Source organism: Pelophylax lessonae (assembly GCF_965119305.1).
Source record: "Pelophylax lessonae genome assembly, chromosome: 3".
In the NCBI taxonomy this organism is placed as follows: Eukaryota; Metazoa; Chordata; class Amphibia; order Anura; family Ranidae; genus Pelophylax; species Pelophylax lessonae.
The window spans coordinates 318,747,204-318,762,337 of record NC_138770.1 but is presented as its reverse complement, the minus strand read 5'-3'; the positions used below and the strand labels follow the sequence as shown (position 1 = coordinate 318,762,337).

The 15,134-nt window shown below is 48.6% G+C and overlaps 1 protein-coding gene across 5 annotated transcripts in view; it reads left to right on the top strand.

Moving 5' to 3' along the window:
* The first annotated feature begins 6,543 nt into the window (after positions 1 to 6,543).
* Positions 6,544 to 15,134, top strand: part of EIF4G1 (eukaryotic translation initiation factor 4 gamma 1) — a 179,230-nt gene continuing 170,639 nt past the window's right edge. For all 5 annotated transcript variants that reach the window (XM_082249782.1, XM_082249780.1, XM_082249781.1 and 2 more), the window contains exon 1: positions 6,544 to 6,650. The gene's annotated coding sequence lies outside the window, so the exon portion shown is untranslated. The remainder of the gene's footprint in view (positions 6,651 to 15,134) is intronic.

Sequence of the window (15,134 nt, the reverse complement as noted above, 5' to 3'; positions counted from 1 at the left end):
CCCCGCTATTATCGCATGCAGTGTAATGTGGAGTAACCCGCTATTATCACATGCAGTGTAATGTGGAGTAACCCGCTATTATCATATGCAGTGTAATGTGGAGAAATCCGCTATTATCGCATGCAGTGTAATGTGGAGTAACCCGCTATTATCATATGCAGTGTAATGTGGAGAAGCCCGCTATTATCACATGTAGTGTTAAGCGGAGAACCCCGCTATTATCACATGCAGTGTAATGTGGAGTAACCCGCTATTATCATATGCAGTGTAATGTGGAGAAGCCCGCTATTATCACATGTAGTGTTAAGCGGAGAACCCCGCTATTATCACATGCAGTGTAATGTGGAGTAGTCCGCTATTATCACATGCAGTGTAATGTGGAGTAGTCCGCTATTATCACATGCAGTGTAATGTAGAGTAGCCCGCTATTATCACATGCAGTGTAGTGTGGAGTAGCCCGCTATTATCACATGCAGTGTAATGTGGAGAAGCCCGCTATTATCGCATGCAGTGTAATGTGGAGAACCCCGCTATTATCGCATGCAGTGTAATGTGGAGTAACCCGCTATTATCACATGCAGTGTAATGTGGAGTAACCCGCTATTATCATATGCAGTGTAATGTGGAGAAGCCCGCTATTATCACATGTAGTGTTAAGCGGAGAACCCCGCTATTATCACATGCAGTGTAATGTGGAGTAACCCGCTATTATCATATGCAGTGTAATGTGGAGAAGCCCGCTATTATCATATGCAGTGTAATGTGGAGAAGCCCGCTATTATCACATGTAGTGTAATGTGGAGAACCCCGCTATTATCACATGCAGTGTAATGTGGAGTAGTCCGCTATTATCACATGCAGTGTAATGTGGAGTAGTCCGCTATTATCACATGCAGTGTAATGTAGAGTAGCCCGCTATTATCACATGCAGTGTAGTGTGGAGTAGCCCGCTATTATCACATGCAGTGTAATGTGGAGTAGTCCGCTATTATCACATGCAGTGTAAAGTGGAGAAGCCCGCTATTATCACGTGTAATGTGGAGAACCCCGCTATTATCACATGCATTGTAATGTGGAGAACCCCGCTATTATCACATGCAGTGTAATGTGGAGTAGCCCGCTATTATCACATGCAGTGTAATGTAGAGTAGCCCGCTATTATCACATGCAGTGTAATGTGGAGTAGCCCCCTATTATCGCATGCAGTGTAATGTGGAGAACCCCGCTATTATCACATGCAGTGTAATGTGGAGTAACCTGCTATTATCGCATGCAGTGTAATGTGGAGTAACCCGCTATTATCGCATGCAGTGTGATGTGGAGTAGCCCGCTATTATCACATGCAGTGTAATGTGGAGTAACCCGCTATTATCACATGCAGTGTAATGTGGAGTAGCCCCCTATTATCGCATGCAGGGTAATGTGGAGAACCCCGCTATTATCGCATGCAGTATAATGTGGAGTAGCCCGCTATTATCGCATGCAGTGTAATGTGAAGTAGCCCGCTATTATCACATGCAGTGTAATGTGGAGAACCCCGCTATTATCACATGCAGTGTATTGTAGAGTCCTGATGACGTCAGCATTGACAAAACTGGTAGGGCTGGACTTCTTGTCGCTCTGTCACTTCCGTTAGGTGGTCACAGTCGGCTGGAACGCATCCACACCCGGACATCCAGCGTCGACGCTATACCACCAACGCTTGATTGGAAATTTAAATGTGAGTGGATATTTATATTTTTGCAATAAAACGCTTAAACATACTACACTATGGAATGTCTACCTTCTGTGTTTGGGGCCATTTGATGATCATCTCGAGGTTCTGAGGGCACGCATCTCCTAACATCTGGCGGGACATTACAAACCCAGAGGGACCTACAGGTTTGCTGTGCAGGCTTGACACTAGGGCTGGGCGATAAAACGATACCGATATGTATCGCGATAGTGACATTTTCGATAGCAATACAAGACTGTGAACGATAAACGCTCAGATGGGTTTAAGCTTTAAAAATGGCACCGCCCGTCGCATACATGTCACCGCGCACGCGCCGCTCGGGAGAGGCCGGGAATAGCCGAAATTACACGAGCGGTGGTGGCGCGTGCGCAATGATGTGGCGGCGCCATTTTTAAAATGAAGGCGCCTCTGGAACAGGTAAGTGAAACAGCTTCACTACCTGCCATTATGCAGGGCTGCGGGCACACTACAAGGGATGCAGTGCTGCGGGCATGGTCTACCTGTACCATGCCCACAGCACTGCATCTCCTGTAGTATGCCCACAACCCCGGATCCTCTTGTACCATGCCAGTACCCTGCATTCTCCTGCACCATGCCAGTACCCTGCATTCTCCTGCACCATGCCAGTACCCTGCATTCTCCTGCACCATGCCAGTACCCTGCATTCTCCTGCACCATGCCAGTGCCCTGCATTCTCCTGCACCATGCCAGTGCCCTGCATTCTCCTGCACCATGCCAGTACCCTGCATTCTCCTGCACCATGCCAGTACCCTGCATTCTCCTGCACCATGCCAGTACCCTGCATTCTCCTGCAGCATGCCAGTACCCTGCATTCTCCTGCACCATGCCAGTGCCCTGCATTCTCCTGCACCATGCCAGTGCCCTGCATTCTCCTGCACCATGCCAGTCCCCTGCATTCTCCTGCACCATGCCAGTACCCTGCATTCTCCTGCACCATGCCAGTACCCTGCATTCTCCTGCACCATGCCAGCACCCTGCATTCTCCTGCACCATGCCAGTACCCTGCATTCTCCTGCACCATGCCAGTGCCCTGCATTCTCCTGCACCATGCCAGTACCCTGCATTCTCCTGCACCATGCCAGTACCCTGCATTCTCCTGCATCATGCCAGTACCCTGCATTCTCCTGCACCATGCCAGTACCCTGCATTCTCCTGCACCATGCCAGTACCCTGCATTCTCCTGCAGCATGCCAGTACCCTGCATTCTCCTGCACCATGCCAGTACCCTGCATTCTCCTGCACCATGCCAGTGCCCTGCATTCTCCTGCACCATGCCAGTCCCCTGCATTCTCCTGCACCATGCCAGTACCCTGCATTCTCCTGCACCATGCCAGTACCCTGCATTCTCCTGCACCATGCCAGCACCCTGCATTCTCCTGCACCATGCCAGTACCCTGCATTCTCCTGCACCATGCCAGTACCCTGCATTCTCCTGCAGCATGCCAGTGCCCTGCATTCTCCTGCACCATGCCAGTACCCTGCATTCTCCTGCAGCATGCCAGTGCCCTGCATTCTCCTGCACCATGCCAGTACCCTGCATTCTCCTGCACCATGCCAGTACCCTGCATTCTCCTGCACCATGCCAGTACCCTGCATTCTCCTGCACCATGCCAGCACCCTGCATTCTCCTGCACCATGCCAGTACCCTGCATTCTCCTGCACCATGCCAGTGCCCTGCATTCTCCTGCACCATGCCAGTACCCTGCATTCTCCTGCACCATGCCAGTACCCTGCATCATGCCAGTACCCTGCATTCTCCTGCACCATGCCAGTACCCTGCATTCTCCTGCACCATGCCAGTACCCTGCATTCTCCTGCAGCATGCCAGTACCCTGCATTCTCCTGCACCATGCCAGTACCCTGCATTCTCCTGCACCATGCCAGTGCCCTGCATTCTCCTGCACCATGCCAGTCCCCTGCATTCTCCTGCACCATGCCAGTACCCTGCATTCTCCTGCACCATGCCAGTACCCTGCATTCTCCTGCACCATGCCAGCACCCTGCATTCTCCTGCACCATGCCAGTACCCTGCATTCTCCTGCACCATGCCAGTGCCCTGCATTCTCCTGCACCATGCCAGTACCCTGCATTCTCCTGCACCATGCCAGTACCCTGCATTCTCCTGCATCATGCCAGTACCCTGCATTCTCCTGCACCATGCCAGTACCCTGCATTCTCCTGCACCATGCCAGTACCCTGCATTCTCCTGCAGCATGCCAGTACCCTGCATTCTCCTGCACCATGCCAGTACCCTGCATTCTCCTGCACCATGCCAGTGCCCTGCATTCTCCTGCACCATGCCAGTCCCCTGCATTCTCCTGCACCATGCCAGTACCCTGCATTCTCCTGCACCATGCCAGCACCCTGCATTCTCCTGCACCATGCCAGTACCCTGCATTCTCCTGCACCATGCCAGTACCCTGCATTCTCCTGCAGCATGCCAGTGCCCTGCATTCTCCTGCACCATGCCAGTACCCTGCATTCTCCTGCACCATGCCAGTACCCTGCATTCTCCTGCACCATGCCAGTACCCTGCATTCTCCTGCACCATGCCAGCACCCTGCATTCTCCTGCACCATGCCAGTACCCTGCATTCTCCTGCACCATGCCAGTGCCCTGCATTCTCCTGCACCATGCCAGTACCCTGCATTCTCCTGCACCATGCCAGTACCCTGCATCATGCCAGTACCCTGCATTCTCCTGCACCATGCCAGTACCCTGCATTCTCCTGCACCATGCCAGTACCCTGCATTCTCCTGCAGCATGCCAGTGCCCTGCATTCTCCTGCACCATGCCAGTACCCTGCATTCTCCTGCATCATGCCAGTCCCCTGCATTCTCCTGCACCATGCCAGTACCTTGCATTCTCCTGCACCATGCCAGTACCCTGCATTCTCCTGCACCATGCCAGCACCCTGCATTCTCCTGCACCATGCCAGTACCCTGCATTCTCCTGCACCATGCCAGTGCCCTGCATTCTCCTGCACCATGCCAGTACCCTGCATTCTCCTGCACCATGCCAGTGCCCTGCATTCTCCTGCACCATGCCAGTACCCTGCATTCTCCTACACCATGCCAGTACCCTGCATTCTCCTGCACCATGCCAGTGCCCTGCATTCTCCTGCACCATGCCAGTACCCTGCATTCTCCTGCACCATGCCAGTACCCTGCATTCTCCTGCATCATGCCAGTACCCTGCATTCTCCTGCACCATGCCAGTACCCTGCATTCTCCTGCACCATGCCAGTACCCTGCATTCTCCTGCAGCATGCCAGTACCCTGCATTCTCCTGCACCATGCCAGTACCCTGCATTCTCCTGCACCATGCCAGTGCCCTGCATTCTCCTGCACCATGCCAGTCCCCTGCATTCTCCTGCACCATGCCAGTACCCTGCATTCTCCTGCACCATGCCAGCACCCTGCATTCTCCTGCACCATGCCAGTACCCTGCATTCTCCTGCACCATGCCAGTACCCTGCATTCTCCTGCAGCATGCCAGTGCCCTGCATTCTCCTGCACCATGCCAGTACCCTGCATTCTCCTGCACCATGCCAGTACCCTGCATTCTCCTGCAGCATGCCAGTACCCTGCATTCTCCTGCACCATGCCAGTACCCTGCATTCTCCTGCACCATGCCAGTACCCTGCATTCTCCTGCACCATGCCAATGCCCTGCATTCTCCTGCACCATGCCAGTACCCTGCATTCTCCTGCACCATGCCAGTACCCTGCATTCTCCTGCATCATGCCAGTACCCTGCATTCTCCTGCACCATGCCAGTACCCTGCATTCTCCTGCATCATGCCAGTACCCTGCATTCTCCTGCACCATGCCAGTCACCCTGCATTCTCCTGTACCATGCCCGCCGCCCTGCATTCTCACCCTAGGGTCCTTATTTTAAATGGGTAATAAAAAATATCAATAATTATCGATATCGACCGATATGAAACACTGATATCGTGATACAGTTTTCAGCCATATCGCCCAGCCCTACTTGACACCCCTTTTTGGGGAGAGCATTGCGGTCAATGCGTTTCTATTGGGGCATGACACACCGCACCGAGCACAGCAAAAGGCCAAGTACTAATACTCCAATAAATACACCCTGTATTTTGCTTGGGATTTCACGGTTTGGCACTTGCACAGCAGCACCTTGAAGTGCTTTATATATAGACTGGTTGTAATGTAGAGTAGTCCACTTATCACCCAACCCCCTGTAAGATGATATAGCCCCCTCTCTGTCTTCATCCAACCAGAGTATAGAGCCATGTGGGGCAAATCCACAGTGCACAACAACTGCAGATCTGAGGGGAAGATCTGAAATAAAGGGAAGCTCTGCTGATTTCTATCATCCAATCATGTGCAAGCAAAAATGCTGTTTTTCATTATCCTTGCATGTCCCCCTCAGATCAGCAGCCACTGCACTTTCAAGTGCCCTTGTAGTGCACAGTTGATTTACGTTTAGTAAATAAACCCCAATGTCTTTACTAGTGATTCCCTAGCCCACTAGAAGTACACGGCACAGGAAAGAAGTACAATTGCTGTGAATCAGTAAGCAGCACCTTTAGCCTCAGTAGTTATCTCCTAATACCCTCATGGTAGTTTTTCCATAGAGCGGAATCACACATACACCCAAGTCCCACAACCATCCTCCCGTACAGCCCTATCTACAGATCACATGCCTCTCTAACCCCACCCATCCCCACACTCGCCGGTTGCACAGCTCCCACGTGACATCAGCGTGGAAGCCGACGCAGCTCTTAGCGAGGCTCAGCCCTTTCCGCCCTCTTCAGTCACGTGTTTGGAATGTGCGCTTGCGTAGTTCGGCGCCGGGATCCGGAAATGGGCTATCTGGCTGGTGCGGCTGCGCCCGGCTGCGCGGACTAAGGAGAGCAGGTGAGACTCGGCGGGGCCCGGCTGCCAATCCGATACCATCCTCTACCGTAGCCGGTTTCCTCGGTGCCTGGCGCTCATCCGCATGGTCCACAGAGGCCTGTGTGCCCGGTCCGGCTTGATACGTGTGCTCCTTTAGCCTGCTGCCTGTGCTCTGTCACCCAGGCCCTCTCTCCCTCCCCCGGCAGCCTAGCCCTGTGCCGGTCGGCAGAGGTCTCTGCCCTGACAAGCGGTGGGCTGAGAGTGGTGCCCGGGGGTGGAGAGGGGCTCTGGGTGAGGAGCAGAGGGTGGCATGTGCCACGTATGGCAGAGCCCTACCTAATGGCTGCCTGTGAATGAATGACATCACACGTCTGTACTGACATCATATGTCTCCGCACATGTATACAGTCCATAGCGCCCAGTGTTAGGAGAGAAGGCCAGTGCCCGCCCCCTACAGGGTGACATTCACCTGCATAGTGGGGGGAAGGGGGGAGCTCCTGCCATGTGACGTCACTGGTGTAAGGGTGAGAGGAGAGGGGGGGGGAGAGAGAGAGGTCTGTGCCTCTCATTCATCCCATCCACCGGAGGGCACACTGACCTGCCTGTCACCCTACGTGTACATTGTTCCCATTCTAGAAGTGGGATCATGAGGTAGCAGGTCTAGTCACATGTGACCTGCCCTGTATGTAGGGCTTTACACCCAGCACACGTGTGTATGTGAGGAGGCCTGTACCTCACATGTGGTGAGATGACCGGCAAGCTGCTGCGTTTACTCAGCACACTCTGCCTATTGAGGCCCTGTGCCACTCACGTCACAGGATCCTTAGTTCCCAAAAACCATCCCCCTTTTCTTTTTTCCATGGGATATGACAATCTATTAAAGGGTTAAAATAAAGCCAGTGGTCCTGGTGCAGAGGTGGGAGAATGGAGCCTTTTGTGTCAGTGATCAAGGTTAGCCTGGATATTTATATTCTTCTCTTCCATTTCTCCTTTTCAGGCCCTTTTTTTTTTGGCAAAGTTCCTTGTGTTAGCTTAGATTTCATCACTTACTGCCTTCACATGTTACAGACGAGCTGCAGTTACTAACTCGGCCTACTGACTAAGGAGGTTCTGCTGGGTAATACTAGTCATTTTACTGCATACGGGAACATCAGTATTTGTCAAGTCATTATTCTGTGTTTTTTCTCCCCCCCCCCCCTCATGCATCGTCATAGCTTTTTACACCAGTCATGCCACCAGCTGTTATATTTTCAGTAACAGTTGTTCTGATACATACATGGAAAATTACATTTTATCTTAAAGTACAGCTTTACCCATAATTGCCTGATGGGGGGGGGGGAAAAATCTTTATCCAGGAACATACATTTCACATCAATTATGCTACCAAAATGAGTGTGTGCTGTAAATTGCTGCCTCCAGTATTGCTCCTGTTTCTTCTTGCTGGAGGTGGCCATTTTGCTGAAGCCCACAGCCTCTGAACATTATTATTATTATTAAGGATTTCTATAGCGCCAGCAGTTTACGCAGCGCTTTACAGTATTAGAGGGAGACAGTACATTTATAATACAATAAAATACAAGAGGATTAAGAGGGCCCTGCTCAGGAGAGCTTACAGTCTATTGGGGTGGACAGCAGTAAATCATAAAGCAGAAATAAACCCATCAATATAACTGTTTAAAAAGTTACATTTCTGGAATGCTGGGATTGCTAACTGTGTAAAATCTGCTTGTTTCCTCAAACTGTCAAACCATCAAATAGCTGGTGTCGTAACTGATCACATGTGCAGCCCCCATGACAGTTGCAGAACAAATAGAAGCAGCTTCCTTGGCTTTAAAGGATAGGAGGGTTTTTTGTGCTTTAGGGGTGTCAGCAGGTGGGCCTCTACAAACTCAGCCTTGCCTAAAGGTGGGGAGCAATTGAGTATATGCAGAGCAGGGTGAGACTGTGTATTACTACATTTTAAACAGTATAGACACTTATTTTTAATGTGGTTTTATATAGCTATACCTGCAGAAGGGGCACACCTGATGTGATCTAGCAGGACTTTCATTTTCTGACTAAAGTTCCATTTTAATTTTGATATCTTATGGAAGCTCTTCTATTCTTATCACTGTGTACGATTGTGGAACTATTCACATAGAGCAATGTTGTCCAACCTCAAATATCCCTTAAGTTTTAGGAAATTTCCTTAGATAAAAAATAGCTGTCACAGTGACATTAATTTAAAGCCCAGCTCTGGGGAAAAAACATTTTCCCATGCAGTGGGGCTGTACCTGCCCTGCACGAGTCAACTGCCCATTTTTGTCTAGGGGATTAAGGAATGGAGATATACTCACCTCCATCCTCCATGCACAAGACTGGTCCTTGGCTCCAGCACACCCCCCCTCTCCAGTCTTGTGTAGTGGACTTCTTGACATCAAAAGATCTGCTCTGGACATGAGGATGTCAGAAATAGTCCACTGCTGGATTGTGTGGGAGTGAGTTTCTGGGTGCAGCTGAAGATCAAGTGAGTGTAAGCTTTTTTTCAATCCCCTAGACTAGGAGTCTCTAAACCTTTTTCACAAAGGGCCAGTTTACTGTTCTTCAACCTTCAGGGTGGCTGGAAAATGGCCAGCGAGAATATACTTCTTTTTTTTTTTCTGGCATTAGTGAGCGTAAAAAAAGTCCCATCTTTTGTATTAGGGGGAGTAATAGTGCCTCATTGTCAGTGGCAGGAATTTTACCACATTGGTGTCAGTGGGCAGATTAATGTGGTTAATTCTCTAAAACCGGAGAGTGCAAAATATGGTGCAGCTCTGCATCGAAACCCATCAGAACCTTGTTTTGTTTATTGACAAAGCTTAATTGAATAAGCTGACGTTAGAAGCTGGCTACCATGCTTAGCAGCACCAGATTTTGCATTCTCCAGTGTTAGTAAATCAACCCCAGCATCTCATATGAGTGGGACGAATAGCACCCCAAGGGCTAGATAAGAATGAGCAAAGTGCCGTTTCTGGCTGCTGGGCCACAGTTTGGAGACCCCTACCCTAGACAAAAACAAGCAGTTGACCAATAGGGCTGTGCGGTGCAGGGTACAGCCCCAATGCATTGGAGTTTTTCTTTGCCTTGAGTTGGGCTTTAAAGCACCTGTGCAAGGTAAAGGTAATCCTCAAAACATGACCTGTTGTGGGGATACTTGATGACCGAGGTTGGGAACCTCTGCCATAGGGGATTAGAAGATGAGCAACTCGATTCATTGTTGAGCGAGCCATGTCCTGCAACTTGTTGCTTCGGTGTAATTATTAGATATTCATTTTTGTTTTTTATATATATATATATATATATATATATATATATATATATATATATATATATATATTAAAAAATTTGAACGGATGGGAGCACCACACCAGCTTGTGCAGACATTTTTTTAAAAGATTTTTTATTTTGTAATCTCCAGCACATTTCAGGGGCTCTGCACTTCCCCTTCATTAGGACTGAAAACAGGATGATGCAGTAAAAATCTTTTAAAGTCTGTACAAGCTGGTGTGTTGCACCTATCCTTTCAAAACTTCAACAAACTCCTCTGGGGGTCCAGAAAGACCCCAGTTGTTGGTGAGCAGCCTCTAGGACCACAAACCACTCATCCCATTAAATTGCATCTGCATAAAGTTCAGCGCTGCTACATCACAAAGATTTTATAATAAAAGTGGAACTATTGCCCTGCTTAATGTCTGCAAAAACTGAAATTGAGCTAGTGATCCCATCCTCCATGCCATTTATGAATGAATTGAACAAAATTGGTCCCAGGACTGAGCCTTGGGGGACCCCACTTATCGCTCCAGACCAGTTGGAGTACAAGTTATTTATTACCACCCTTTGGACACGTCCCTTTAACCAGTTTTCTATCCAAGAGCAATTCTTGTGGTCTAAGCCTGCAGACCTTATTTTGTAAATTAATCGTTTGTGGTGGACTGTATTGAATGCCTTAGCAAAATCCAGATATACCACATCCACAGGTCTCCCCCCTATCTAGCTCACCTCCTCGTAGAATGTTAACAGATTGGTCTGACAAGAACGTCCTTTTGAAAACATGCTGATTACTGCTGATGATAATGTTGACTTAAACAAATTCTTGGATATAGTCCCTTATCATCCCTTCCAGTAATTTACATACTATTGATGTCAGGCTGACTGGCCTATAATTTCCCGGTACATGCCTCTGCCCTTTTTTTTTTTTTTTAATATTGGTATCGCGTTAGCTTTCCTTCAGTCACTTGGTACAGTTCCTGTCATAATACCTGCAAAGATCAGGAACAGTGGTCTAGATATAACCTTACTGAGTTCTTTGACTACTCTCGGATGTACGCCAGCCGGTCCTGGTTATTTGTGTTAATGTTGTCAAGCCTTTTCATGATTTCACCCTCTGTTAGCCATAGCGGCAAGTCCTGTGAATTACTGCGAACCATAGTCATGGTCAGTATACCCCCTCCTTTTCCTGTGTAAAGACTAAGGGGAAGAAAGCATTTAGTACAATTGCCTTCTCTGTGTCCTCTCTAACCATCCTCCCATCATTATGTGTGCAACATGCTCTGACCTCGTTTTTTTGCTATTGATATATTTAAAGAATTTCTTAGGGTTCCTTTTACTTTCCTCTCTCTCGAGGGTGATTTTAGCTACCTTGATTACGTATTTACATTTCTTATTCATTTATTTGTATTGGTGGAAAGCCGATAAAGTCCCCTCCGATTTATATCTGTTACATGATACATCCGTATTCAGGGTGTAACTTGTTGCAGCTGCCCCGTACCCCTACCCCGAGTCCCCTCTGTGACAGCAGGCTGAAGGGATCTTTTCCCCCTGTTGGCTATCAGTTTTAAAGACCTGGCCGTGCAAGGCTTCGCCTGCCCGGCTGCATCCTTCATTTACTGTTCTGTGGATGGGAAAATACAAGTACTCAACAGCCCTTGCGGCTGTCGGCTTGTAGTTCTCAATGAACTACTAGAGCACTGTTGAGCACTCTAGGTAGTTCATTGAGGTTTCCTGTCAGTGTGTAACTGTCTGCTCCATATAAGGTACGAGCAGACTGCTTACACTGAGACTCTGCAAGAGTCCTGCATTGCACCCGCGATCTGCTGATCACTGGTGCAATGCTTTAGACTCCCAATAAATGCACATTTTTTAACTGCAAAAAGACGTGCATTTATTTTTTAATATTTTGAAAAGGTGAAGTTGTCCTTTAACGCAGCAGTTATTTGTCTGTAATGCCTCGTACACACGAATCGATAGTTGGCCGTGAATTTTCGGCCAACATCCGATCGGCCGATTTTCGGCTTGTTGGTATGATGCTTCCGACAACCGACTGCGACTTTTCGGCCGAAAAAAATCTGGTGTGCAGGCTATAAATATTTTGTTGGCCGTCAACAGAACGGCCGATTTTCCGTCAGTCAGTACAGATTTCGGCAGACGAAAATGTGTTGAGCAAGACTGGGCATGCTCAGTGAAGAAAAAACACACGGAAAGTTAACTATCACATGACATCACTTCTGAAGTTGGTTTTTGTTGGCCGAGAAAATTCGTGTGCAGTCTAGAGCACATTTCAACCAACACAACAACACTGGACAAAAGACGGCCGATCGGTCGGCCGATAATCGTGTGTACGAGGCATAATATTGCCTTATTACCTGTTGAGCCCGGCAGCAGATCTGTTGATTCTCTTCTACCCTTAAAGCAATATTGAACCCAAAATAAAAAAAGTATTCTATTGTAGCCTACCAATCCTATGTGGTGACTGCATCCTTTTTTTCTTTTCTTTGTTTTTTTTATCTCTGGTTTCACTTGGCGACCTGGCTAGTAATACATCACCTGTATTAGACACAACTCTGGAAGAATGAACATAGGAGGCACAGCAGATAGCAGCTTTGTCAGTCTGGGGGGGAAAGGGGAGTGTATAATGTATTAGCAGATTTAGATACACTGCCAAATTAAAGCCAAACTCCCTTACACTTTCTAAACAGTTACAGCAAACCATTCCAAAAAAGGAAAAAAAAATGGAAGGTTTTGCGTAAAAGTTGATCATTTTAATCACCCCTGCCAGTGTTAAGTTGTCTCATCCATTTAAAGTGATACAATCTGCTGGAGAGGAGAGCTTGTGCTGTGAAAAACAGACTTGCTGGCTGGATTACCGAATGAAAAGAGAGCCTAAATAAAAAGCAAATACAGCCATCCCATGTAAGAATTGGTAAGCTGTAATATAATGAATGCTTGCTTTTGGATTCAATAATGCTTTACAATATAACTGAACCTACTGGTTTAACAGTTTCCCAAAACCGTTACATTCAAGGCATACCACAAATAACTGTCAGTGTCTTGTGCTCTCCATCAAACTTTTAGGCTGCATTCACATGTCAGCTTATAATCGCGGGCAGAACCGCCGCGGTTCCGCCCGCGATTCGGAGATTTATTGCAAATCAATCGCGGGCGGAACCGCGGCGGTTCTGCCCGCGATTCGGAGATTTATTGCAAATCGCGGGACGCCTAGCGTTGCCCGTTGATTTGCAATAGCCCCCCAAACGCCGAGCGATGTTGCCGCGATTTACGCCCGCCGAATTGCGGCAACATCGCGCAAACAAAATCGCGGGACGCTCCAAAAAAGTACAAGAGCTTCTTTGGAGCGTATTGCGTCCCGCGATTTTGGTCAGGCGTTCCTCACCCACACTGCTGCTGTTGCATTTGAATACTTTCAAAAATAGTATTAAGGGGCTTTTCAGGAGTGAGCCTCCAGGTGCGCCACCATAGGCAGCAAATTCCTATGGGGGTGCTTTAAGCAGTTTTATTTCAAAATGGGGGGGGGGGGGGCGGGGTTAATCATTTAGATGCAGCAATGGTTTTTATATTTACACACATTCTAAACTTTGCAGTTTTGAACTGAATATTACGTAGAAGAGTTTATCAAACATATATATTAGGGATCGACCGATTATCGGCAAGGCTGATGTGCACTTTCCCCGATATATCAGCAACCAGCCTGCACAGCCGCCGAAGACCCGATCAAAGCCGCATTCGGCTCTGATCCGGGTCTCCATGCAGAAACCCGGAAGTGATGTCATGACATCACTTCCGGAAGGTCCGGGTACTGGCGCCAGATTAAAAAAAGACCGCATTCAAAACAGCCAAAATTGGCGTTTTGAATGCTTTTAAGTGCAGAGGAGGGGTTTGGGGTCTCCTAGACTCCCAGATCCCTCCACAAGAGTACCTGTAAAGTAAAAAAAAAAACATTTTTAAATGTATGTAAGTGTAAGCAATGAAAAAACAATATCGGTTGATCACTAATTGCAGTGCAGCACACACAGCTCAGTACACCGTCCATACATGTCAGAAGACACCGTGCAGCACACACAGCTCAGTACACCCTCCATACATGTCAGAAGACACCGTGCAGCACACACAGCTCAGTACACCCTCCATACATGTCAGACACAGTGCAGCACACACACAGCTCAGTACACCCTCCATACATGTCAGAAGACACCGTGCAGCACACACAGCTCAGTACACCCTCCATACATGTCAGACACAGTGCAGCACACACACAGCTCAGTACACCCTCCATACATGTCAGACACAGTGCAGCACACACACAGCTCAGTACACCCTCCATACATGTCAGAAGACACCGTGCAGCACACACAGCTCAGTACACCCTCCATACATGTCAGACACAGTGCAGCACACACACAGCTCAGTACACCCTCCATACATGTCAGAAGACACCGTGCAGCACACACAGCTCAGTACACCCTCCATACATGTCAGACACAGTGCAGCACACACACAGCTCAGTACACCCTCCATACATGTCAGAAGACACCGTGCAGCACACACAGCTCAGTACACCCTCCATACATGTCAGACACAGTGCAGCACACACACAGCTCAGTACACCCTCCATACATGTCAGAAGACACCGTGCAGCACACACAGCTCAGTACACCCTCCATACATGTCAGAAGACACCGTGCAGCACACACAGCTCAGTACACCCTCCATACATGTCAGACACAGTGCAGCACACACACAGCTCAGTACACCGTCCATACATGTCAGAAGACACAGTGCAGCACACACAGCTCAGTACACCTTCCATACATGTCAGACACAGTGCAGCACACACAGCTCAGTACACCGTCCATACATGTCAGAAGACACAGTGCAGCACACACAGCTCAGTACACCGTCCATACATGTCAGAAGACACCGTGCAGCACACACAGCTCAGTACACCCTCCATACATGTCAGAAGACACAGTGCAGCACACACAGCTCAGTGCAGCACACACACACAGCTCAGTACACCTTCCATACATGTCAGAAGACACAGTGCAGCACACACACAGCTCAGTACACCTTCCATACATGTCAGAAGACACAGTGCAGCACACACACAGCTCAGTACACCTTCCATACATGTCAGAAGACACCGTGCAGCACACACACAGCTCAGTACACCCTCCATACATGTCAGAA